Raw genomic sequence first — 26,562 nt, 5'->3', positions numbered from 1 at the left:
TGATCCAGACCCCACCCGTACAGGCTGGGTGGATGGGTCGGCCCATAGGATGATCCAAACTGACAATTTGATGGGTCGCTACGTATGGAAATAGGTTGTGCCCCAAAAATCATTACCATAGGATGATTCTAACCCTCCGATCTAAGGACTAAAGATATACTCCTATGGTGTGGGCTGTACCTTTCATTTTAAAAAATAGGGGGTGAGTTCATTATAGATGGGGCTGTACCGTCCATTTTACGGGCACCCGGCCCGGCCCAGGTTTGACGGGCCGCGTGGACCCACTGGTCAATTTCAAATGGGTCCCGGACCCGTAATTTACGGTTGGGCCGGTGGACTCGAGGGTCCGGGTCACTTTTTGCCAGGTCTAATGAGTGAGTTAATGTGAACATGCGGCTGTTCTCGCATGCAAAAACCAGCTGGAAATGGCTTTCCGCGACATCGACTACCAAATCACTCCCGTATTAATAATCCAAACTTATATTTTCCATGAACATCCACCACCCTTATCTTTTCTTCTGCATAATTGAAGCTTTAAACGTACCGTTTGGTCTCTTATTTCTGCGCCCCCACTCATCTTTTTCATTTTTCTCCATCTATCCCTTAAATTTAGGCCCGGCAAAATTGGACGAATCCAGCCGAAACAGAGCCGAAACCGAACTGAAAATTCGGTTTTGGTTTGGTTAAACCAAACCGATTCAAAATTCGGTTTGGTTTGGTTTCGGTTCGGTAGAACCAAACTGATGATTGGTTCAGTTTCGGTTTCTGTTTGGTTTCGGTTTCGGTTCGGTTTGGACAATGATAAGTGCGCCCCTTTTCATAGGAAAATGATAGATCTGCCCTTTCCATTGGTTCGGTTCGGTTTCGACAATGATATATAAATGCACCCCTTTTCATAGGAAAATGATAAATGTGCCCCTTTTCATTGGTTCGGTTCGGTTTCAGTTTGGAGGTAAGCATGTTCGGTTCGGTTTCGGTTTGGGGGTCAAACCGAACCGTTGCCACCCCTACTTAAATTACGTAATCTTACACTATACCATTATTTATTTAGACAATTGATATTACCACTTCCATGTTTTGATAATTGCACTAGCTCACTAATTTTCTTTTCTCTATCAATTGGCTTGTGACAGCTTTTTGGGAATTCTTTTAACTTTGACAGCGGGTTAATTTAGGGGCTTTTGCCGATCAGTCCCTACTTGGAAAAATAATTGCTTGACAGTCCCTAAAATAGCATATTATCTAAACCATCCTACTTTTAAAATATAATTGCTAAAAGGTCCCCATCCATTTAAAATTTCAAAATGACATTTACCCTCCCAATTTTAAAGGTAAATGTGCATTTGCTAATTCTCTCCCAATTTTTTCAAAAAAAATTACGATATATGACGAAAAATGCTATCTCTTCTAATATTTTCGTAATAAATCCTTCAACAATTTCCTGTTTTAGTCCAATTTCAATTTTCCTCCCAATATTTTCGACAAAAAATTTGAAAATAGGCAAAAATAGTATCTATTCTAATATTTTGGTTAAAAACCATTCAACAAGTAAACGTTTTAGCCCATTCTTGACTTTATAACATTCTCCTTTCCTCTTCTCCGACAAGTAGAATCTAAACCCTAGCTTCTATCCCCAAACAAAACTAAAACCATAGCCTATTGCAACTGATTGCAGGAATATTATTGGAAATTTTAGGAAAGGAAAAAAAGTTCTAAATTTTCTTATTTTTTACATGTAAAAAATGATAAAGTGAGCCAACCCTATTCAATTGTTTAGTTAGGGACCTTACGTTTAGCCCCTAAATTAATTAGTCATATAATTTCCATCTTAAATTAATTAGAAAGAGTATTCCATCAGATATATTTTCTTGCAATCCAAACAAGATAAGAATTTTCTAGAAAAGTTTGGAAACGAAAAAAAGATAACAAACCTAACCCTATCCAAATTTTGTTAAGAGTGGTTTTCAATTTATTATGAAATTATCTTTTACAATATTCTGATGAAATTATTGGAAAAGATACTATCTTCACCTATTTTCTATTTTTTTGTCAAAAATATTGGAGTATGCATAAAAGCTTACAAATCCAGGAGAAGAAAACAGTATTGCACTAAATGCTTAAAAACCTTACATAGGAATTGAACTGAGGTGTTTCTACTTCTACTCCTTAGCTGTAGATGTAAATACCCAGAAATACTCCTACTTGCAAATTCGTCCCCCCTCTCTTAGTGAGGGGCGTTTTTATCTTATGGGAAGTTTACATTATTAGGGCATTTTAAGAAAGCCTATAAATACCCTTTTATGATATTTGTTGAGGCTAAACAAACCCTAAACGTTTTCTTCAGTCCATGGACGTGGAGTAGTGGTGGAAGAGAGAGGACAAACGGATTCTCAAGCCATAGATCGTGATTCGAGGTATGAATCATGTCTGTATTAGTTAGATATCTGAAAACCTTAAAGATCTAATACTATTGAATGGAGAGATGCGATTTTGGATATTTAAATCGGGTTTGGGAGAATCCCTTTGATAGGTCTAGACTTCCTTGTGTAGGGAATTTAACTGGGTAGAACCCACCCCTAAAAGCTATCTGTTAGAGGGAGGGTGCCCATTCCCTCATAACCCATCCCCATTCAATCCACTTTACCGATGTGGGACTATTTGCTTTTGCGTGGAACCCCAACAATCTCCCCCTCCACGTGAAAGCAACGTGGACAATCTTGCCCCTCCACACGGTGGCAACGTGGGAACCACAAGATACTACACCGGAGTTTCCAAGATCTTCTCCGAGGGACATTCCCGCCCTAGGAGGCAAACAGGGGTTTCCGAGATCTTCCCCGAGGGACATTCCTGCCATCGGAGGCAAACGGGGGTTACCACGCCGTGAGCTCTGATACCATTTGTAAACTTTCTTTGGTTATTTAGGAAGAAAGATACTATTGGATTTAACAAGGGAGTAATAATGAAGTATGAAAAATGGTAAAGCACAGTGCAAAACGTGAAAGCAACACTCTATCTAATATCTATCTAACACTAAAAACAAAACGCTAAAAACAAAACAAGAGGACTCTATTTTAGTCAGTGGTGAACATATTACGTTTCAATTCTCCCCCTCAACACCGACTCACCAAACTACTTAAACCCGTCGGCCCGGCCCCTCCGACGCCGTGCACGAATCAGTGATGACTCTAGCACTCCCCTTCAGCGTTAACTCTCCACAAGTCATGTTAAGTTTCTTCCGAGCATTGACTCATGCTCATCAAACCGAGCTCTTCTCGAAACCGAGCTATGATACCACTTGTAAACTTCTTTGGTTAATCTAGGAAGAAAAAGAATTAACGAGAGAGAGTTTCTATATACAGAGTTGAAAAATTATGATAAATACAACTTCAAAACCGTATAAGCATTCTAAAGAAACGTTGAACCACTCTATTGAAAACAGTAGAAGCACTCTAAACAAAAAAAAAACTCTTTCTAATTGTTATCTTATTGTAAAACAAAACCCAAAAATAAAAGGACTCTCAGAAGAGTCCGTGGTGAAAATACACGTTCACAATTGTCCCTCTCAAAGTCATATTCCGTAGCAGTCTCTTCCACTGCCACATCACATGCAGAAGAAGCTTGCACGTCCCATTCACCATCGTCATCATCTTCCTTGTCTTTGGATTCGACGATAAAATTCCCATCATCGGTCTCAATCCTAGCCCAACAATTTCTTCTAATATGACCAGGCTTGCCACATCGATAACAATAGAAGTCACGTTTTTCTTGTGATTTTTCATTGTTATTAGCCCGATCATCTCTCTTATAGCCATCATATCCCTTGGCTTCTTATTTTTCTGCCACTTCTGCTTGCTATTCACTGCAAAGTTCTTATTAAAAGAAACACAAACAGACGCGCTGGTGCTATGGATGGATAAAGAATTAAAGTGAATTACTCACCAGAGAGGATGAATCAAGTCTAGGGTACTCCATAGTGCATTTATAATGGCACACAAAAATGTGAAATTAAATGAATAATAAAATGCACTCTTGTGAGTTGGTCCAATGGGGGCGGCCTTGTAGCTGGTTTTTGCTAAGGCACGCTTCAGTTTAACATTCTTAAATATTTTGTGCCATCTTAAATGCAAATTGACTAGGGGTGTCCTATACTCCCTTTTTTGCAAGGGTGCCTGTGAATCTAGCATTCCCCAAAATCATTGAAAAGATATAAGGCAATTTTATAATTTTAATGAAGTTTACTGGCATGCATTTGATTTCCTTTAATTTTTTGTCGCTGTTTATTTTTTTTTCTTCTCTATGAAAATTTAAAAAGAAGAAGCTATTTTATTAGTTTTAGTTTATTGAAGTTGAGGGTGTTATTTATAATATCCATTCACATCTGAGAGTATTTTAATCCATTACCTATAAATTTGCGCTTCAGAATCAGCATTTGAACGTGATAGAGCAAATGTAAAGTATCTGGCGGTCTAAAACCAATGGCATAGGCATTGGCTTGTGGTGGCACCTTGCACCCTTGCCAATAGCCAAGATGGCCTAGGGAGTTAGGCCAATAGGAAACAAGGTGGGAAGAAGGCCATGGGACCAAGGCTTTGGCATGGGATAGAGCATAGGCATGGGCTATGCATAGCTTGCACGGGCATGCATTGGTAGGCACTGGCTGGGTCGGTGGCTGGTGGGCACTGGATTGGCGGGCAACGATAAGCCAATAAGCATGTGGCAAGTGGCCAGCACTTGGGTGTAGTGCCCAAGCTTTGCACATGGAGGCAGCGGTTACAAATGGTTCAAAATGGACTACTGGCATGCCTGGACTGGAATGCAACAGTTGGGCGGTTACAAATGTTTGAAAACAAGGAAGGCAATAGTTGGGCGGTTTTGGCACTGGAATGCATACATTTTTTTTTTATTAGTAATCGGGGTTAGGCAGACCCCAAAACCAGATAACAGGAAGGCGACGAAATTACAGTCTAAAGTAGAGAGTTCCTTCATCATCCTCTTTAACATAGTCAATGAGAGGATGAGGAAGGGACAACCCCAGCAAACAGGAACCCTTTAAAGGGCAGTCAGCTTTTGAAAGGAAATCTGCTGGACGGTTTGCTTCTCTCCAAATGTGGGACACCCTCCATGATTCTGGAATGCATACATGGCAGCAAGGCAATGGGCAAAGTGGTGTTGCACATGCGGATTTTGGAGGCAAACCAATGCATTTTGAATGGACAACATGGCTGGACGGTTTTGGTTGGTTTTGCCAAGTGTTGGCTCATGATTTGTAAGTGCAAATGCACATGGATTGTTGAAAGTGTTGTACATTGGCCAACAGCCTTTAGGCACTATGTAAATTGGCCAATGGCCTTGAGTTGGTTGCCAAAACTACTCTATATGAGGCAAAAACGTCCAAGCACATAGGAAATGGGTTTTTGTGTGTATTGTGAGAGAAAAGCTTCCTTGTAATGGCTTTGGCCTAGAGTAAGAGTTTGAGAAAGATGATGGCAATGGAGTTGCTCGTGGAGTAGGCATTGATTGGAAGAACCAAGTTAAATTTTGGTGTCCCTTGTGTATGCTTTTGTATTCATTTTGTGTGCTGATTTTTCCTTTGTGTGTGCTGTCCCATTTCTTGAGAGAGCCTCATTATGTACTTGAGGGAGGGTTTGGCTGACTAAGTTGTGAAGACTTAGTGCCATCACGGGTTGCTTTGTGGAGGAGCAATTTGACCCCCTGACACTAGCGCGGGTGAGAGAGAAAAAGGACGCTCAAATAACAAAGCATGTAAATGGATGAATATGACCTCAAAATGTAAGCGGCATATATAAAGTATTTACCATCTAGACACAGGGATTAATAGGCAATTTAACAGAAAGCCATTTCGCGATTCACTTTTGCATGAGAGAACATCACACTCACACAGGCTCACTTATTAGCAGGTTTTGTCTTATTAATTTAATTCATCTGAGGTGGCTGTTCTCTCCCGCAAAAGTGAGCCGTGGAATGGCTTTCCGTGAAATTTCCTCTATACATACTATGAATTTTAAGACTTTGTGAGTCTTGGGTAAGGGATGGCAACCCATGTTTTTCGCGTGACATCAAGTAGGAAAATTGGACCATTGGTCCAATTTGCCAAATGCAATTCTCCGATTTGTTTTTTTTCCCCCTAAAAACTGACCCATATATAGAAGGGAAATGATAAATGCACCCTTTTTCATCACACGTGACACCCAACTGCAGTGTACGTGGCAATCAAATCCATTGAATCCTTCTGACGTGAAGTACATCAGCTCCTCTGCAGTCATTGATACACTACTGCTGGCTGTCCCAAGTGATGAAAAGGGGCGTGTTTATCATTTCCCTATATACAATATACAATATAACAGATTAGGTGAAGAGACTTAACCTATTTATACTTGAAATGCCTTCAGTTGAGACAATTCAATTGTGTGCAATAGCTTTGTAAAAGGTGGCATTCGAGTTGAGAACTTTCAAGAGATATGTTGCATGGTTGGCCGAGTTTGTGGATTTGCATTTATGCACGCGAGTACCACTGACACTACCAGAACAGCTTCATTTCCATCTTGGTCTTCGGGATTTGGGAGCCGTGGGTCCAACACATCCTTTAGCCGTAGATGTTGGCTACCTTCAGATGATGATGATGATGATGATAAGGAGGAGATGATCTCTCCAGGGTGCCTTCCCATTATAACTTCAAGTGCTAAAACCCCAAAGCTATATACATCGCATTTCTCGGTCACTCTTACTGTGTAAGCAAGCTCTGCCAAAAAAATCAAAAAATCAAAAAACATAAAATTTCTAGGGATTTGGTAGGAAATTTCGCAGAAAGCCAGGTTGGCTTTTGCACGTGACAACAGCTACACATGTTGACTTTTTGGCAGATTTTGTCTTATTTATTTAATTCATCTCAAGTGGCTGTTCTATCGTGCAAAAGCCAGCAACGAAATAGCTTTCCATGAAATTGCCCAATAAATCCCAAATTTCTTTGTTAAACAATTCTCTTAATTGTTTAAAAACTTAGGGCCACTTTGAATACTTCCAAACAATATATATATGCATCTACAATAAAAACCATTTAAGGGGTGTGAATAGTGACTCTTTACATCGGAAAAAAAGACTTCCCTGGTCTAGCAAGAATGATTTTTTGCAAGAAAATGTAGGAATTTTGTTTTTAGGGAAATGTTATCAGCACCACTGTATTTTGATGATTGCACTCCTCACTTTATTAAAGTATGGTATGGCCCTCACCACAGGATGATCCGAACCGTCCTTTAGATTGGTCACAGCCTAAATAGGTTGTGCCCCAAGAATCAATTTCATAGGTCGATCCTAACCCTCCGATCTATAGAGGGTTAGGATCAACCCTCTAACAGTCAGATCGGAGGGTTAGGATCAACCGATGTAAATGATTTTGGGGGCACAACTTATTTAGGATGTGGCCCACTAATGGACGGTTTGGATCATCCTAGGGTGCGGGCCATACCGTACTTTTAATAAAGTAAGGAGAGCCCTCCGCAAAAAACAGTAGTGCTGATAACATTTCCCTATTTTTAATATGGCTCCGTTTCTTTCCACATAAATGGCATAAGAAGAATTTTATGCTGAAAGAAAGCCATTGGAAGGAAAAAATTCTATGGAAAATGAGTATCCAAACATTAGATAAGACAATTTTTAGGGAAAGTTTTTACCAAAAATTCCATAAGGTGTTCTTCTGACCGTTGGATCAAGTCAGTGCTGGCTAGCAATTCATCATCACGCAAAAATATTCCAGGAGATGGCCGGCTAAAGGTGGCCCAACAGGCACAATAATGTTACACATATAAAAAGAAATGTTCTAATATTTCGTAGAAAAATTCAAAATCTAAACACTCCATATCCTAATCAAACATTTTGAAGTTGGATAATTTACAAAAATTCCCTTGAAGAAAGTCTTTTAGAAAGAAACACCCAAAATTTCTATAAAATTTAAGGTTGTATATTGTTTTGGCTGACCAAGAACTATGATAGTGCATCTCTGCTGTATCTCTTGAACACAGGCCCAATAATAGCATACTCGTTACACAGGCCCAATAACATGACAATAAAATAACATGCAATTTTCCAAATAATTATACTTCTACAATAAACTAAGCAATGTATGTGGGGAACTAACCTGGAGCAACATATCCCTAAGTGCCTGCAAGTTCTGTCCAATTAGATGAATCAGGCTTTAGAAGTCCAATAAAATCAGAGACATGAGCCTCAAATTCTGAATCCAATAAAATATTTTTGCTAGAGATATCTCGATGAAGTATAAGCTGGACGCAGTCATGGTGCATGTATGATAAAGAATGGGCCACAACTTTAATAATATTCACCCTCTTAACCCAATGCAACTCCATTGCCTCTTCCTCACTGCTTAGGATATTAGCCAAATTTCCTCTTTCCATATTCTCATAAACAAGAAACATACATCGAGTATGAGGACAAAACCAGTAAAGCTTGACAATGCTGCGGTGACGGATTTATGTTAATGCCCTTACCTCATTTATGAAACTTCTCTGGTCAATATGCTCGCCATCTTCTAATTTGTGAGGTTTCTTTACAGCCACTACTTGCCCTGTTGGCAAAGCTGCTTTGTAAACTCTCCCATATCCTCCCTCCCCAATGCAGTGATTTTCATCGAAGTGCTATGTTACAACGATGATATCTTCATATGAAATACACCGATCCCAGCTCTCTTCATTTCATTTCTCTCTTCCTCTGCATTTCTCGTTCTGTGGCAAAAATTTAATGAAATTCCAAAAACTAGAAGTAGAAGGAATAGTGTGCTCAAAAGAGAAAGAACTATCAATATTTAGTGACAGGACTTGCACGGTTCCAAACCCTGCCCATTACCGCATAAATGTACTATTTGAGATACATTGCCCATCTCTGATTTCATAAATCTGCCGCACTCAAAATGTTTGGATAGGAGGAAGGGGCCGAGGTAGGGGTGGTTATCAGATGGAGGCTCCTAGAGGCAGCTTTGGTGCCCCAACTTTTGGGCGGGGAAGGGGACAAGACGGCAGCGACAGGGACTACAGTAACAAGCCAAGAGGAAATGGTTTCCACCAGCGGGGTCTGCGGCAAGAGAGGGGCATATTGGGGAACCATTTTTCAAGGAATGGTCTGAACCCATCCGAAGCCTCAGATTCTTAGTTGATATCTTGAAGAAGTGCCCTAGTTTTGAGGTGCAGTACTTTCTCATTTAGTACATTTTTATTGTTTTCAGGAAATATTTATTCATAATTTTGCGGAGTCTCATTTGACTGGTTAGCTGGTTTAGACAGGTAGCACCCCCGTTTTTTGGGGTGTGAATCCTTGTTTTTGGTTTTTTATTGTTATTTTTTCTCATCTATTTTGTTGTTTATTAGGGTTCTTGCTTATAGTCTTGGTGCCAAAACTAGGAATTAACATAAGTATATCACCAAAACCAACTAGAACCAGGATTAGAGCCGGGTAGATTCCTTTTACCTTCTTCATGAATTTTATAGCCGACCCCAACTAGTTTGGGACAAAGGCTTTGTTGAGTTGAGTTGAGTTATTTCACCAAAAGAGTGGTTTTGGTCCTTAAATTTTCTGTTCTTGTATGAAATAAAAAATGTGAGGTTTGTCTCAGAAACAAATGGGATAGTAACAAAAAAAAAAAGAACCATGTTACCTTGTTGATCAGTTTGCTAAGACCCTGTTCAGGTTCGTAGTTCACAAGTCACATGAAACCAGTATATTAGGGTTGATTTTGTTATGCCATTCTAATTACTACTAGTAGATTATTGTTTAGTACATATGTGGAGCCATTATTTATTGGTCATTATGCACTTTATTTGGAGCCAATAGTAGCATGCGACTCGTTACTATAGATGGGCTCAATTGGATTTTGGTTATTGGACCATTCATCTTATCCCAACGAAGGTTTTAAATTTCGGTTTAAGCCAAAATTTCAGGGGTAACCGAAACCGAAATTTTTGACGAAATCCCCCAAATTCGGTAAAGGTGCATGAAATGTTTTTTTTTGAGCCGAAATTTCTGTAATTTCAGCTGAAATTCAGTAAAATTAGTATTTTTTTCCAAATTTCACTGAAATTGCCGAAATTTCTGAAATTTGGTGAGATTCGGCCGTTTCGGTGTCGGTGTTGACCGAAATCCGAAATTCGGTGGCAAAATTCGGAATTTGGATTTCAGTCGAAGTTTAAAACTATGATCCCAATTATACCTGTGGGCTCCATTACTTTTTACCCATAAATACTAGTTTTCTTTCAATGTAAATAAAAAAATTATTGAACTTGATAAGAAACAGATAATTAAAGTCTCAAGCTTGAGCCCATGTTAGAGATGGAAGGCTATTTAGTCATAAAAGCACGTATTTTTTTATGTTTTCATGTAAATTAATAACGGCTAGTTAGTATAATAGTCTTACAAAGCTAGCTGTAATACACCCACGAAATTAGACAAGCCCCACCTGTCATTCAAAACCTAACCACGGTTAAAACCATAACCGCCCTCCTCTAAAACCACCTTTACTCCCACAACCCATTTAATCATTATCCCCCACCCTCTCTCTCCGTTCTCCTCTTCCTCTCTCTAGACCTGGCAAACGGGTAACCCGCGAGGGTACGGGTACGACCCGGGCGAGTAGGATACCCGCGGGTACGGGTAAAAAATACCCACGATTCTACAGGTAGGTTTTCCATGTACCCGGACCCAAGCTGCGCGGGTTGGGTAAACCCGTGGGTAACCCAAGAAATTTATATTTATTTAAAAAAAAAAAAAACTTTTGCGGCAACGATGATTTCATTCATTTCACAGCCTACATTGTTGTTAATTGTTGTAAGTTTACCAACCATTTGTTGCAAATTTCAGCACCCAATTAAAGTTAACTAGGTGGATCAATCCCAACCATTGAAATTTGGGTCCCACACACAGGGACATGTAAGTGCAATCAAGATTGTAGGCCACCCACATAGTCTGATTGCTTTGACTTGTTTTGTTGGCCGCCTTCACAGTCTATTTTTCACTGTTTAGTGTTTAGGCCTTAAGAATAAAAAGTTGAAAACCGAATGGCGGGTAACCCGCGGGCACCAACGCCCGACACAAACCAACCCGCGGGTCACGGGTACGGGTTGGGTGCGGGTATTTTTTTTCACGGGTAATGAAATTGGTACCTGTACCCCTGCGGGCCAGGTGTACCCACGCGTACGGGTCCCATTTTGCCAGGTCTACCTCTCTCCTCATTGTTGGGCCCACATGGGAGGGGCCCCAACCCAAGCCACCTAACCTCACCATGTCTGAATCTCTCATTCCCATTCAGCTCCTCGAAATCAACATCATCTCCGCCAAAGATCTCTCCCCGGTCACCCGTGCCATGTGCACGTACGCCGTCACATGGCTCCACCCTGACTGAAAACTCTCCACCCGTGTAGACCCACACGGCCACACTGACCCCACATGAAACGACAAATTCATATTCGAGTTTCGGATCCCTTCCTCCGATCCGAATCCTCAACCATCATGATCCAAATCTACGCTCTCCGCAGCTTCCGTGACATCCTTCTAGGCACTGTCCGTGTTCTCGTCAATAATCTCTTCCTCCACACCTCATTTCTTTCCCCTCCGGCACCCGCTTCGCCACTTTACAAGTGCGGCGACCGGCTACCCTCCGGCCAGAGCAGGGCATTCTCAACATGGGAGTCGCAATCCTAGACGGGTCCATGCGAAGCATGCCACTCTACTCACACTCCACGGCCCCGGCACTGGGGTACCGTGATTTGATGGGCGAGTAAAATCATGACCCTCACCACCACAACACCCACCTTCAACTCCGTCGAACGAAGAGTGATGTTTGCTCCAAAATTGGAGCCGAGGATGATCTGCCTGGATCGATCCTGGACAGGTGGGAAGTCGTGGTGAAAGTTGGGTCGGTGTGGTCCGACTCGGTCAGTGTGGGTCCTCCATCAGTGGTGGGACCTGGGTAAAAACTATTAGTCATCAACCATTAAGAGTAAAAACTATAATCTATAAGTTATATTCCAATTAGTCATCAAAGATTATGATTTAGCCAAAAGTTTAATAGTTTAAATTTGTTCTAATAAATCTTAACGTTGCAATCAGGCCCGTTGACTCCTTCCCACGTGAAGAAGATTAGCCTCTCTCCAATCATAGATACACTGAAGTTGGCTGTCCCAAGTAGGAGGAAATATTTTATAGGGAGAAGAACATGTGTCCCCATGTAGGCGGAAATATTTTATATGTGGGCACATATATTTCCACCTACATGAGGGCACATATAAAACCTTATAAATGTAAATTCTTTAATTAAATATCCTATAAATGTAAATTTCAAAATATACCATAAATGTAAATTTCTCTAGATTTATAGATTTTATATGTGATCGCATGTAAGTGTAATATTTTAAAAAATAAAAAATTACATCGGAGCTCGTATGGTTTGATGATCCAAGCCGTTCATTTGTTGGGCCTTCACATATATAGGTTCTACCTCAAAAATCAATTCTATAAAATGATCTTAACCCTCCAATCTGTAGAGGTTTTTATTTTAGAATCATCCTATGTAGCATGTTATTTTACACATCTTTCAAATGAGCAATAGGTCCAGAAGGTACAAAACCATGTGGGTTGCCTCATGATGGTCTACAAAGATCAATGGTCTAAATGAAACATACATGTCTCCAAGTGGGACCCAAGACTTGATCTCGACGGTGACAATCAGCCTAGTCCTTCGCTTATTTTGATCAACTATATGAAATACTGACCTATACAATATAACTGAGTAGGTGAAGAGACCCAACCCATTTACACTTGAAATTCCATCAGTTGAGACATTTCGATTGTGTGGAATGGCTTTGGAAAAGATGGAGTTCGAGCAGAGAACTTTCCAGAGATGTGTTGCATGGGTGGCCGAGTTTGTGTTTTTGCATTTATGCACGCAAGTGCCATTGACACTGCCAGAACAACTTCATTTCCAACTTGGTCTTCGGGATTTGGGAGCCGTGGGTCTAACACATCCTTTAGCCGTAGATTTTGGCCAACTTCAGATGATGATGTTAACAAGGAAGAGATGATATCTCCAGGGTGCCTTCCCATTATCACTTCAAATGCTAAAACCCCAAAGCTATATACATCGCATTTCTCCGTCACTCTCATTGTGTAAGCAAGCTCTGCCAAAAAAAAAAGAACAGAAAAGAAACAGAAGTCAAATGACATAAAATTTCTTGGCAAACATTTTGTCCTTCCGTAGGTGAGCCAAATGACATAACAATAAATAAGACAATTTTCTAAACAATTATACCGCAACAATAAAGTAGGCACAATATAGGAGGAACTAACCTGGAGCAACATATCCACGAGTGCCTGCAAGTTCTGTCCAGTTGGATGAATCCGGCATTAGAATTCTAGCAGTACCAAAATCAGATACGTGAGCCTCAAATTCTGAATCCAATAAGACATTTTTGCTTGAGATATCTCGATGAACTATTGGCGGGTCGCAATCATGGTGCATGTATGATAAAGAATGTGCCACAGCTTTAATAATATTAACCCTCTTCACCCAATCCAACTCCATCGCCCCTTCGTCACTGCTTAGTATATTAGCCAAATTTCCTCTTTCTATGTACTCATAAATGAGAAACATACATCGACGATGGGAGCAAAACCCGTAAAGCTTGACAACATTGCGGTGACGGATTTCTGTTAATGAACGTACCTCATTTCTGAAACTTCTCTGATCAATTTGCTCGTCATCTTCCAATTTGTGAAGTTTTTTTACAGCTACTGTTTGCCCTGTTGGCAGATATGCTTTGTAAACTCTCCCATATCCGCCTTCCCCAATGCAGTATCTGTCATCAAACTCCTCTGTTCCATCGATGATATCTTCATAAGAAATACACCCACCCCAATTCCATATTGAAAATAGGTCTTTATTCCTTTCATTTCTTTGTCCCTCTGCATTTCTTGTTCTGAGGCAAAAAAGGAAGAAATGCCAAAAACTAGAAGTAGAAGGAATAGTGCGCTCAAAAGAGGAAGAATGATCAATATGATAACGTTGTGTCTCTTTTTTGGTTCACCATTGTTTATTGGCTTGGAATTGCATGGTTGCAAACCTTGCGCTTTGCCGCACAAACCTTTGTTGCCGAGAAATGTCCCTTATTGGAAGGCTTTGCTGTTAGGAAGGCTACCCACCAAATTATTGTATGATAAATCAATCGATGTCAAGCTGAGCATATTTTCTAGAGAAGATGGAATTGACCCAGAAAGCCTGTTGTGGGAGAGATTTAAGATTTCCAGCATGTGTAATTTTTGCAGTTGGGGCGATATTTCTCTTGTAGGCATGTTAAAACTAAGATCTAGCATAATTTGCAGCTCTGCTAGATTGCCAATTTGAAATGGAATGCTTCCATTCAAATGATTTCTGCTTAAGTTCAAAGAATGCAATTTCGAGCAATCTTCTAGTTCTTCTGGTATCGATCCACTCAGTTTGTTTGCTGATAGGTTCAGGATCTCCAAATTGGACAGTTTTCCCATTTCTGATGGAATCTGACCAGAAAGTTGGTTACCATTTAAACTCATGTTATATAAAGCGTTCAAGCTCCCCAATTCCTTTGGAATCTCTCCGACCAAAAGGTTTGAAGAAAGGTCGAATAGTGCTAGTTGAATCAACTGTCCAAACTCCGGTGGTATTTTACCAGCTATCAAGTTCCCTGAGAGCTTTAAACTTGTCAAACTTTTACACTTACCCCAACTTGGAGAGAGTTCACCAGACAAATGGTTGTGGCTCAAGTTAATATATGTTAGATTTGGACAAACTCCAAAGTCTTCGGACATATTTCCGGAGAGCTGGTTTCCTTCGATATAAACACTGGTTAAGGACGTGCAGTTTGTCCAGATTTTTGGGATGGGACCCGAAAGTTGATTGTAAGATAGACTTAGAAAGGCTAGCGTTTTAAGTTCACCCAAAGAGGTCGGAATTGCACCATTAAGAAGGTTATCGGACATTGCCATGGTAGCTATATTTTTCAAATATCCTATTTCTTCAGGGATGGGACCAGAGAGCTTATTACTGTGGAGGTGCAACATGACAAGGTTGGTCAAGTTTCCTATTTTGGAATGAATGGAACCCGTTAGAATGTTATTGGACATTCCCAGATCACCCATATTTTTCAAATATCCTATTTCTTCAGGGATGGTGCCAGAGAGATTATTGTTGTAGAGGTACAACGTGACAAGGTTAGACAAGTTTCCTATTGCGGAAGGAATGGAACCTGTTAGAATGTTATCGTACATTGTCATATCAGCCATATTTTTCAAATATCCTATTTCTTCAGGGATGGGGCCAGAGAGCTTATTGTTGTAAAGGTACAACGTGACAAGGTTGGTCAACTTTCCTATTGTGGAAGGAATGGAACCTGTTAGAATGTTATTGGACATTTCTAGATCAACCATATTTTTCAAATATCCTATTTCTATAGGGATGGGGCCAAAGAGCTTATTGTTGTAAAGGTATAACATGACAAGGTTGGTCAAGTTTCCTATTGCGGAAGGAATGGAACCTGTTAGAATGTTATCGGACATTTCTAGATCAGCCATATTTTTCAAATATCCTATTTCTTTAGGGATGGTGCCAGAGAGATATTGTTGTAGAGGTACAACGTGACAAGGTTAGACAAGTTTCCTATTGCGGAAGGAATGGAACCTGTTAGAATGTTATCGTACATTGCCATATCAGCCATATTTTTCAAATATCCTATTTCTTCAGGGATGGGGCCAGAGAGCTTATTGTTGTAAAGGTACAACGTGACAAGGTTGGTCAACTTTCCTATTGTGGAAGGAATGGAACCCGTTAGAATGTTATGGGACATTTCCAGATCAGCCATATTTTTCAAATATCCTATTTCTTCAGGGATGGTTCCAGAGAGATTATTGTTGTAGAGGTACAACGTGACAAGGTTAGACAAGTTTCCTAATGTGGAAGGAATTGTTCCAGAGAGTGCGTTGTTGCTAAGATCAAGATGGGCGAGTTTTGGAAAGGAAGAGAATTTGAAGTTATAGAGCTTACCTTGCAAACCTACACTTGTTAGGTTTATTTGAGTGACACTTCCTTCGTGGTTACATGCTATTCCCCTCCAATTGCATGGGCTTTTATTGGTGGCATTGTGAAGCGACCATGAATTGAGAGGAGCTTGGTTAAGAAGGTTAGCTTTCCAGCCGAGGAGAGCCTCTGCTTCTACTGAATTTGCGGTTGTTGAACGGCAAGAAAGCATCAGAAAGCAGAAAAGTAAAGAGAAGAGGGAGAGAGATTTCTTCAAGGCCATGGTTGTTGGTGGTGTTTGAGTTTTTTCGCTCATGTTGGATGTTGATTTATAGTGAAAAAGTCGTGTGTCCTTCAATGCGGTGCGTTGAGGGGAATAATTGTGTAGCACATCTACTTGGAAAAAGTCGTGTGTCCTTCTTGATCATTCACCACATAAACTTTGGACAATTAGCTCACGCTGTGTTTTACCGTGAAGAGGTTGAGGACACATGTATGATCCTAGCCGTTTAATTTTTGGGACAAGTGGTTGAAAGATCTAAAGGAGATTCTTGACATACGGCATGTCTCGCTCCGTTCCAAGAAATAGAGAGCTGAGTCATCACTTCCCTAAATTCCAAGTTTATCTCAACAAAGCGACTGATCTGACGGTTAGGATCATCTTATGGTATAGATATTTTGGGACTAATGAGTGTCTTTTCGTGCCATGGTGCACCTTCCTTAAAGGAAATGAATGTCAATCTTGGCTTTTTTTTGAAGAAAATGAATGTCAATCTTCCAAATTTCGATGATAAACGGAAATTTCGGAACATCTAACAGGGAAGATTCTTGGTCATGTTCAATCCTGTGAGATAGATTAGATGGAGGGTTAGGATCTTGAACACGTGCCATTCCCTCTTGAAACAGTGGAGTGGGGGCGAAGCACAATAGCATACCCTAAAGGCCCTGTTTTCAAAAAAAATAAATAAATAAATAAATTTTCTAATGAAAAAAAATTTCTTGGAAATTTTACTAGCATCCATCGCAAAAGGCATTTGGCGGATGGTCTGTTGCATGTGAGAGCAGCCACATAGGCTCACTTTTCAGCAGATTTTGTCTTTATTCATGAGGTGGCAGCCCTCATATGCAAGAGACCATCCGCGAAATGCCTTCTGTGCTAGAGGGATGTTATCATAAATTGAAGGCCCCTTTAGTAAAAATTGAATAGGTTTGATTCGCAGTGTTTTATTTCCATAGGTTGATCCTAACCCTCCGATCTATAGAGGGTTAGGATCAACCATCTAACAATCAGATCGGAGGGTTAGGATCAACCTACGGAAATGATTTTTTAGGCACAACCTATTATTTAGGCTGTGGTCCATCTAATGGACGGTATGGATCATCCTATGGTGCGGGCATGCCGCACTTTTAATAATGTGAGGAGTGCCCTCATCAAAATACAGTAGTGCTGATAACATTTCCCAAAAGGAAATGACTAGTTTGGGTGTGGGTCCTAAATGTATTAAGGTGTGGAGTGTGTCTCCTCGCCTTGTTGTACTAGCACCCGTGAAAACCTTCATAAATCGACGTATTTACTGGGGAGAAAGAGGTGTGGCACCTAAAAGCCCATATTAATATAGTAGGGAATCAAATTAGAACGTAAAGAGTTTAGACTCCCTCCCGGGCTCCACGGTCCATATCCGATAGCTATGGAATGCTCTTCACTTATTCTCCACCTCTATTTCTACTTATGCCTCGCCTCACATCCCTGCAAATAACCGATAGCCAGTCCTTCCCAACTTTAAAGGATCAAAATACAACTCAGTTTATTTTGACTATCCAAAAGTCACTTTCTATTTCGAATATTCGAAATAATAATTCACAGATTTATTGTAACTTATCTTTCTTGTCCCAAGCATATGTATTTTACAAATTATCACAAAACCAAGAAGTTATTAACAAGTATGATAACTTATATGCTTGAATGAGTTAGAAATGACTGAATCGCTTGAATGATTTAGAAAAAAATATGCCAGCCTCGAGAGCATAGATAGTACGCAAGCTAGCAAGAAACAACCTAAGGGCAGGTTACGCTTGAGTACATAGACAACAATGCTTTAGAACGAAATTGCATAAGTGAACAAGTAAGCTAAAGGCAGACTTTCGTTTTTCTTCTAGGACGACCTTGAAGGAGTGAGTCGTATGCGCTTTAGGGGGGTAAAGACCGGTACAATCCAGACAAATAGAAGCAAAACCACCCATATCTGCTTTCAGTCCCTCTACCCGGTGTATGTCGGTCTTTTCATATACTTTGAATCGTGATTCGATAGGGGTGCAGTGGTGAACAGAACCTTCCAATGAGAAGGTAAACTCAATCGCTTAGGAGGCAGCTGTAGTCTTCCGGGCCTTTTCCAAGCAAGGAGAGTCGAGTTCGGAAAGCTGCTTCTACTTCCACTTCTCTCTTACGGCAACGCGGGAAGTTGCAGTTGCAAGTCAGAAGCTGGCAATCCCGCCTTTGGGAAATCCCTCCTTTGAAGTGAAAGATGCTATTTTCCGGAGGGGGTGCCTCAGGTCCCGATGGTTTTTTTGGGGGGTCGTTCATGAGTGATAGAAACAACGCTCGTAAGGAGTCCTATTGAAACAAAGAAATATAGGCCTGCCTGCCATCCACACCAGAATAGATGGAGTTTTCCGAAAAAATCTGCTAGTGAGGAAGACCTCCTAGGGATAAGAGACATAGGGCTGAAGAGAGAACCAAAAAAGGATCTTTCGTGTATAATCCTGCATAATCTCAAATGTTATCAGTTCCATTTATTTCCAAACCATATGGCTTTTCTAAGGCAACGGAGAAAGACACATAGGGAGTCAATTTAAGATATTTGGGGGTCGATTTATCACTGGCCTAAAAAAAACCTAGCTACTTGCAATGTGTTATTTTCAACGAATAAAAGTGAGATTTGACAGGGAAAAGCAGTAGCATTCATCCGACGGGCGTCACAGTGAGTCGCCAATGTACATAAACATTATTACCTTTGGAATGTCCGGTGTGAGGAGATAAGAAGACACGACTAATGTGGGAGTGGGTCCTCAATGTATTAAGTTGGAGTGTGTTTTTCCTCATCTTCTTATTGTTATTGATGTGTTTTTCGTCCCTCTATGCCTGCTTTTTTCCATGGAGATTAAGGGTATGGTCCCAAAGTTGACTACTTGAATGAACACATATGGGACCCACTTGGATGGTAATGCCTCATCAGTCCCATGCAACTAATCTGACTAGTTTTGTTTTGTGTTGATTACCAGGTCTGTAATTAAGTAAATGATATCTGTGAGTTGGTGTGTGATGTGTGTTGAACGGATGGGCGTGCCAATTTGTAAAGTAAATAACCAACATACTAAGGGCAATTGACTTCCGTCCCCTAGGATTGGATTTCAGGCGATTAAGAAGAAGAAGAGGGCAACCCAGTTGCTTTCTTGGGATCTAATGCCATTTGTTTAACAAAATTAAGGACATTCGAAGGGGCAAGATGCCAGAGTAGTGATCATGGCTTTATCGTCAATGCACGCAAAATACAAACAACTCGACAGAGATTGACATGAATCGATTAAATTCTTAATAAAACAAATACAAATAGATGCCAGTGCAATGGATAAAGAATTAAAGAGAAATGCTAACTGAAAATGATGAAACCATTATGGGAGGAGTCGATGCATGGTGCATTTATAATGGCACACAAAAATGTTACATTAAATGAATAAAAATGCACCTCGGCAAGTTGGTCCAATGGGAGAACTCTTGTAGGTATTTTTTTCTGGGGTGCCCTTCTGTTTAACATTCTTCTTATAATTATAAGTACAGAACGATTAAGCTATCTTTGGAATCAAGACTCTGATCAATTCTAGTATTCCAGATGGGAATCTGTATATATAATCAAGTATTCCATTGGATCCACACCACCAAAGTAGATTAATTATTGTTATACTCTTAGATTGGCCTCATGGTGGGTGAGTCATCAGATACGAAGTAAATGAAACTGTTTTCTCGATAGTCGCACTCATCTCTTGGGTTGTTACTCTTCTCAACTACCTATCAATGAGGACAATAGAGATAAGCAAAATCTTGGAGGAAAAATTGTGGTTTTTTGTCTTTTGGATAATAGAGATCGATGAGCAAAATCTTGGAGGAAATATTGCAGAATGTTATCTTACAATTGACCAATGAGACATGAAGGTCGAAAACCATGTGGGTTGCCTCATGATGGTCTACAAAGATCAACGGTCTAAATTAAACATACATCTCCCAGAGTGGGACCCAAGACTTGATCTGGACGGTGACCAAAAGCCAAGTCCGTCACTTATATACAACTACGTACATGAAACACTGACCTATATATACAATACAACGGAGTAAGCAAAGAGGCTCAACCCATTTATACTTGAAGTTCCATCAGTTGAGACAATTCGATTGTGTGGAATGGCTTTGGAAAAGGTGGTGTTCGAGCACAGAACTTTCCAGAGATGTGTTGCATGGTTGGCCGAGTTTGAGGATTTGCATTTATACACGAGAGTGCCACTGACACTGCCAACACAACTTCATTTCCAACTTGATCTTCGGGATTTGGGAGCCGTGGGTCCAACACATCCTCCAGCCGTAGCTTTTGGCCAACTTCAGATGATGATGACAGGGAGGAGATGATATCTCCAGGGTGCCTTCCCATTATGACTTCAAGTGCTAAAACCCCAAAGCTATATACATCACATTTCTCCGTCACTCTCATTGTGTAAGCAAGCTCTACCAAACAAAAAGAAAAATCAACAGATAATGAGATATTCAAACATTGGGAAAGTTTTACCTAGATCCGAACATCCCTTTAACCTTTTGCACATTACAAATACATCCTTGCTTAAGGTGCAATGAAACCAGTATATGACATGAGCAGACCATGACAAGAGAGGTTTGGACGTGGGTTTTACATCGGTGCTCATCTGATAGTTGGATCAGGTCAGTTGCTTAAGCTAGTCATTTTCTTAAAATGACTTAAAGAGTAAATTTTCCACCAATTTAAGGTGGTTTTTTGTTTTGTTTGTGCAAGAATTAGGCCCAGTTTGTTATGGATTTTGAGAACCGATTGTGAGCCCAATACTGCTTATCGAACTCAAATGCTTATCGAACTCAAATATTATTCGTTTTATTGTAAGTCCAATAATCGGATTTGGATCCACATTGGTTCTCAAAATCCAAAACAAACAAGGCCTTAGGATACTGTATGTCTAAGGTGGGGCCAATCACATCAACGGTCTCAAAAATATTAGGTGGGTGTGAGCCAATAACACAAAAACCAAATAAGATGCAATTTTCTAAACAATAATACTGCAACAATAAAGTAGGCACAATATATGAGGAACTAACCTGGAGCAACATATCCGCGAGTGCCTGCAAGTTCTGTCCAATTTGATGAATCAGGCATTAGAAGTCTAGCAGTACCAAAATCAGAGACATGAGCCTCAAATTCTGAATCCAATAAAACATTTTTGCTAGAGATATCTCGATGAACTATTGGCGGGTCGCAATCATGGTGCATGTACGAAAAAGAATGTGCCACAGCTTTGATAATATTCACCCTCTTCACCCAATCCAACTCCATTGCCCCTTATTCATTGTTTAGGACATTGGCCAAATTTCCACTTTCCATATACTCATAAACCAGAAACATACATCGACGATGGGTACAAAACCCGTAAAGCTTCACAATGTTGCGGTGACGAATTTCTGTTAATGCCCGTACCTCATTTACGAAACTTCTTTGATCAATTTGCTCGCCATCTTCCAATTTGTGAAGTTTTTTTACAGCTACTACTTGCCCTGTTGGCAAAGATGCTTTGTAAACTCTCCCATATCCACCCTCCCCAATGCAATATTTGTCATCAAAGTCCTCTGTCGCATCGATGATATCTGCATAAGAAATACACCCATCCCAATTCCATATCGAAAATAGATCTTTATCCATTTCATTTATCTGTCCCTCTGCACTTCTCTCTTCCTCTGCATTTGTTGTTCTGTGGCGAAAAATGAAAATAATTCCAAAAAGTAAAAGTAGAAGGAATACTGCGCTCGAAAGAGAAATAATGATCAATGTGATAACTTTGTGTCTCTTTTTTGTTTCACCACTATTTATCGGTGGGGAATTGCACAATTGCAAACCTTGCGCTTTGCCGCATAGTCCTATGTTGCCCACAAATGTCCCTTGTTGGAAGGATTTGCTGTTAGGAAGACTACCCACCAAATTATTGTATGATAAATCAATCAATGTCAAGCTGAGCATATCTTCCAAAGCAGATGGAATTGAACCAGTAAGCTTATTGTAGGAAATATTTAAGATTTCCAACATGTGTAATTTTCCTAGTTGGGGTGATATTTCTCCTGTAAGCAAGTTACAACTAAGATCTAGCATATTTTGTAGCTCTACTAGATTGCCTATTTGAAATGGAATGCTTCCATTCAAATGATTTCTGCTTAATTTCAAAGAGTGCAATTTCGAGCAATCTTCTAGTTGTTCTGGTATCGATCCACTTAGATTGTTTGCTGATAGGTCAAGGATCTCTAAATTGGACAGTTTTCCGATTTCTGATGGTATCCGACCCGAAAGTTGGTTACCATTTAAAATCAACTTAAATAAAGCTGTCAAGCTCCCCACTTCCTTTGGAATGTCTCCTACCAAATGGTTCAAAGAAAGGTCAAGTAGCTCAATTTGAATCATCTGTCCAAATTCTGGTGGTATTTTACCAGTAATGAAGTTCTCAGAGATCCTTAAACTTGTTAAATTTCCACACCCGACCCAACTTGGAGAGAGTTCGCCATAAAATTGGTTGTAGCTCAAATCAATGTATGTAAGATTTGGATAAACTCCAAAATCTTCAGACATATTTCCGGTGAGATAGTTTCCTTCGAGCCTAATTCTGGTTAAGCCAGTGCAGTTTCTCAAGCTTTTTGGGATGGGACCTGTAAATTGGTTATTTTGTATCCCAAATATTTTAAGCGATCCACCTTGGCAAATTTGCTGTGGCAAATATCCCGAGAGATTGTTGTCTCCCAGTTGGAGTGAGACCAAATTTATCAGACTTGGCATTTCTTGAGGAAGTGAACCCGAAAGCTTATTTTCAAATAGGCGTAGATCAGTTAGCTCTTTAAGATCAGCTAAAGAAGGGGGGATTGGACCTGTTAGAATGTTAGAGTAAATGGCCAACTCAACCATATTTTTCAAATCTCCAATTTCTTTAGGCATGGGGCCAGAGAGCTTATTACTGAAGAGGTGCAAGAGGGAAAGGTTGGTCAAGTTTCCTAATGCAGAAGGAATAGAACCTGTTAGAATGTTAGTGGACATGTCAAGTTCAACCATATTTTTCAACTCACCAATTTCTTTAGGGATGGTGCCAGAGAGACTATTGTTATAGAGGTACAAGCGGGAAAGGTCGGTCAAGTTTCCTAATGTGGAAGGAATGGACCCTGTTAGAATGTTTGAGTTCAGTTGCAGGTCAATCAAAATTTTCAAATCACCAATTTCTTTAGGGATGGGGCCAAAGAGCTTATTACTAAAGAGGTGCAATAAGGAAAGCTTAGTCTAGTTTCCTAATGCGGAAGGAATGGAACCTGTTAGAATGTTAGAGGACATGTCAAGTTCAACCATATTTTTCAACTCACCAATTTCATTAGGGATGGGGCCAGAGAGACTATTGTTATAGAGGTACAAGCGGGAAAGGTTGGTCAAGTTTCGTAATGTGGAAGGAATGGAACCTATTAGAATGTTAGAGTAAATGGCCAACTCAACCATATTTTTCAAATCTCCAATTTCTTTAGGGATGGGGCCAGAGAGACTATTGTTATAGAGGTACAAGCGGGAAAGGTCGGTCAAGTTTCCTAATGTGGAAGGAATGGACCCTGTTAGAATGTTTGAGTTCAGTTGCAGGTAAATCAAAATTTTCAAATCGCCAATTTCTTTAGGGATGGGGCCAGAGAGCTTATTACTGAAGAGGTGCAAGATGGAAAGATTAGTCAAGTTTCCTAATGCGGAAGGAATGGAACCTGTTAGAATGTTAGAGGACAAGTCAAGTTCAACCATATTTTTCAACTCACCAATTTCATTAGGGATGAGGCCAGAGAGACTATTGTTATAGAGGTACAAGCGGGAAAGGTTGGTCAAGTTTCCTAATGTGGAAGGAATGGAACCTGTTAGAATGTTAGAGTAAATGGCCAACTCAACCATATTTTTCAAATCTCCAATTTCTTTAGGGATGGGGCCAGAGAGCTTATTACTGAAGAAGTTCAAGAGGGAAAGGTTGGTCAAGTTTCCTAATGCGGAAGGAATGGAACCTGTTAGAATGTTAGAGGACATGTCAAGTTCAACCATATTTTTCAACTCACCAATTTCATTAGGGATGGGGCCAGAGAGACTATTGTTATAGATGTACAAGCGGGAAAGGTTGGTCAAGTTTCCTAATGTGGAAGGAATGGAACCTATTAGAATGTTAGAGTAAATGGCCAACTCAACCATATTTTTCAAATCTCCAATTTCTTTAGGGATGGGGCTAGAGAGCTTATTACTGAAGAGGTTCAAGAGGGAAAGGTTGGTCAAGTTTCCTAATGCGGAAGGAATGGAACCTGTTAGAATATTATTGGGCATTTCCATATGAGCCATATTTTTCAAATATCTTATTTCTTTAGGGATGGGGCCAGAGAGGCTATTGTTACCGAGGTACAAATAAGTAACGTTGGTCAAGTTTCCTATTGCGGAAGGAATGGAACCTGTTAGAATGTTATCGGACATTTCTAGATCAGCCATATTTTTCAAATATCCTATTTCTACAGGGATGGGGCCAGAGAGCTTATTGTTGTAAAGGTACAACGTGACAAGGTTGGTCAAGTTTCCTATTGCAGAAGGAATGGAACCTGTTAGAATGTTATCGGACATTTCTAGATCAGCCATATTTTTCAAATATCCTATTTCTTCTGGGATGGGGCCAGAGAGATTATTGTTGTTGAGGTACAGCATGACAAGGTTGGTTAAGTTTCCTATTGCGGAAGGAATGGAACCTGTTAGAATGTTATAGGACATTTCCATATGAGCCATATTTTTCAAATATCCTATTTCTTTAGGGATGGGGCCTGAGAGGCTATTTTTACCGAGGTACAAATGAATAACGTTGGTCAAGTTTCCTATTGTTGAAGGAATGGAACTTGTTAGAATGTTATAGGAGATTCTCAGATCAGCCATAGTTTTCAAATTTCCTATTTCTTTTGGGATGGGGCCAGAGAGATTATTGTTGTAGAGGTACAACGTGACAAGGTTGGTCAAGTTTCCTAATGTGGAAGGAATGGTTCCAAAGAGTGCATTGTTGCTAAGATCAAGATTGGCGAGTTTTGGAAAGGAAGAGAACTTGAAGTTATAGAGCTTACCAGGCAAACCTACACCTGTTAGGTTTATTTGTGTGACACTTCCTTGGTGGTTGCATGCTATTCCCCTCCAATTGCATGGGCTTTTATTGGTGGCATTGTGAAGCGACCATGAATTGAGAGGAGCTTGGTTAAGGAGGCTAGCTTTCCAGCCGAGGAGAGCCTCTGCTTCTACTGAATTTGCCGTTGTTGAACGGCAAGAAAGCATGAGAAAGCAGAAAAGTAAAGAGAAGAGTGAGAGAGATTTCTCTAAGGCCATGGTTGTTGGTGGTGTTTGAGTTTTTTCGCTCATGTTGGATGTAGATTTATAGTGAAAAAGTCATGTGTCCTTCTATGCGGTGCGTTGTGTAGCACATCTATTCTTGTAGCAGACAATTAATGTGGCCCCACACATGTATGATCCTAGTCGTTTAATTTTTGAGACAAGTGGTTGAAAGATCTAAAGGAGATTCTTGACATACGGCATGTCTCGCTCCGTTCCAAGAAATAGAGAGCTGAGTCATCACGTCCCTAAATTCCAAGTTTCTCTCAACAAAGCGACTGATCTGACGGTTAGGATCATCTTATGGTATAGATATTTTGGGACTAATGAGTGTCTTTTCGTGCCATGGTGCACCTATGACAAATCCCAAAATATCCTTGGCTTTTTATTTTATGGTAATGCCCGTCTTTTTCTTGAAAACGTATCAAAAGCATAAAGAGGGCGACAACAGAAAATGCATGGGGCAATATCTCATCTCTTTGGAAAGAGCTCTTTCAGTATTTCAAAGAGAAAATGACTGGATTGTTTGGTAGAGAAGCACAAAGATATGAGTGGTTATTTTCTCAAGTTGAACTAGTCATCAATAGTCAGACATTATGAATGCTCTTACAAATAGAACTTGAAATTTCACAGGTAGGTAGACTTGGTCCAAAGTTCAACCCCTTTATTCCCAGCTAGTGGCCAGAGCTACCAAACCCAGGTCTCTATCTTAGAGAAATTGACCCACTAGTGGAAATTTTGTAACTTTCAAAGAACAATCCATCTAACACGGACGATTCTTGGCCATGTTCAATCTTGTGAGATAGATTAGAT

The 26,562-nt window shown here is 40.2% G+C and overlaps 2 pseudogenes; both read right to left on the bottom strand.

Moving 5' to 3' along the window:
* Window positions 1-3,483: 3,483 nt before the first annotated feature.
* LOC143891287 (uncharacterized) lies at window positions 3,484-16,346 on the bottom strand (annotated as a pseudogene).
* A 4,123-nt stretch (window positions 16,347-20,469) lies between these two features.
* Window positions 20,470-25,746, bottom strand: LOC143891286 (uncharacterized; annotated as a pseudogene).
* Between the last annotated feature and the right edge of the window lie 816 nt (window positions 25,747-26,562).

This window comes from Tasmannia lanceolata, unplaced genomic scaffold, assembly GCF_043159265.1.
Source record: "Tasmannia lanceolata isolate RefF3 unplaced genomic scaffold, GAP_Taslan_0.1 ptg000013l, whole genome shotgun sequence".
NCBI classification, from domain to species: domain Eukaryota; kingdom Viridiplantae; phylum Streptophyta; class Magnoliopsida; order Canellales; family Winteraceae; genus Tasmannia; species Tasmannia lanceolata.
Note: the sequence above shows the minus strand (reverse complement) of the source record. Positions and strands in the feature narration are given on the sequence as shown.